This window comes from Sinocyclocheilus grahami, unplaced genomic scaffold (genome assembly GCF_001515645.1).
Source record: "Sinocyclocheilus grahami isolate Dianchi unplaced genomic scaffold, SAMN03320097.WGS_v1.1 scaffold9112.1, whole genome shotgun sequence".
Lineage (NCBI taxonomy): Eukaryota > Metazoa > Chordata > Actinopteri > Cypriniformes > Cyprinidae > Sinocyclocheilus > Sinocyclocheilus grahami.
Genome location: NW_015512405.1, coordinates 5914 through 7393, shown reverse-complemented (window position 1 = coordinate 7393; position 1480 = coordinate 5914). Strand labels below are relative to the sequence as shown.

The 1480-nt window shown below is 34.8% G+C and overlaps 1 long non-coding RNA gene across 1 annotated transcript; it reads left to right on the top strand.

Moving 5' to 3' along the window:
* The first annotated feature begins 52 nt into the window (after positions 1 to 52).
* LOC107578150 (uncharacterized) lies at positions 53 to 1459 on the top strand. The gene is made up of 3 exons (XR_001608315.1): positions 53 to 395; positions 1068 to 1158; positions 1240 to 1459. It is a non-coding gene; the product is annotated as an uncharacterized lncRNA (long non-coding RNA).
* Positions 1460 to 1480: the final 21 nt, after the last annotated feature.

Here is a 1480-nt window from a genome sequence, read left to right as displayed (position 1 = left end):
AACAAGTTATAATTATATTATAAAATCTATTCTAATAAAACATCTAAATCCAACTAGTGACAACCCTGTGTATAGATGCATTATTATTATTATGCTATGGCTCAGCAATTTGTTATAAGCAGATCTGTAGAAATTAGTCATGTCATTGTCCAGCTCAGTTCAGTTCTCATTCCAATAGCATCAGTACATCATTTATAATAATGGAATGAATAAACTTGCACTGAATATACTGCGTAGTTGTTTGTTTGTTTTCTAGGAGAGCGTCAACCCCTAATTGACATAAGGGGAAAAATCATTGAAAAGTGTTCAGCGTACAGTGTACCCCTCTTTGCAACAGAGGAAGCATTATAGTAAAGAGAGTAGAGAGAAAGTGAGAAGGCACTCAACAGATGTTGGTGAGTCTTTATTTCTGGAAATGCATTAAAGGTCACTCACATTCTATTTAGCCACAAATGTAAACCTGATTTTAGATCGTATTTAAATGAGATTAATAACTCCAGCTACTTGTAGGCCTACAGTCCTGTATATTTCACACTAAAGTGTGATGCAGCCTGAATCATAATCACACCATGTTCATTTGTTGGCCAGAGGGGAACTGATTCCTAAACTAAACATACTTTCTCCCAAGGTTTTTTCTCTCCATTCTGTCACCTGCTGGTGATTGGGTTCCTTACCACTGTCGACTTTTGGCTTACTTATTTGGGGACACATAATATTCAGCAATATTATTGATCTGACTCCACTGACACTATTGGATGAGGACTGAACTGAGCTAGATGAGTCAACACTGTTTTGCTAGATGAGTCAACACTGATTTCAACTGAACAATGACACTTTTTACTGTTTAGAGCTGCTTCACAGCAGAAGTGAATTATGTTTGCATCATTATTTTTCTTTGTATCACTGTAAAGTTATTAAAAATATATCTGACAATATACTAGATATACACAAAAATAGAATAAATCAGGATTTTTTTCACAGCACTGTACACCTGCATTTATGTTCAGTAGTGTGACATTAATGTGTGGAAATTGACATTTTTTTTAGTCTGTGATTGCTATTTTCAGGAATATGCACTGGTAACAACTAAACAAAGAAGACCAACAATATAATTCAACAGAAGATGATGGCTGTGGTGAAACAAGCGCTCAAATAATGGTGAGCAGTAATCTACTTTATTTATTTATTAACTATTATCTTTATAGTTTAGAATACATAATAACTGCTATTGTATTTCAGGAACTAAGACCTGTGGGAGTGCTGGAGAAATCAAGTATAAAGTCCTCTGTCTCCTCAGCCATGTAAGAGATCTTCAGTCATGAAGAGATTGAGGAGTTAAAAGAAATCAAAGAACTAAAAGAAGAGTTACAATATTAGTGCCAATTCAGAATGAAAACAGAGAGGGAGCTGAGAGAGTGGAAAGGTAATGAAATCTAGTTTTATAAGCAATTCTTCTCAATGCTTAACATCAGCTCTCCAC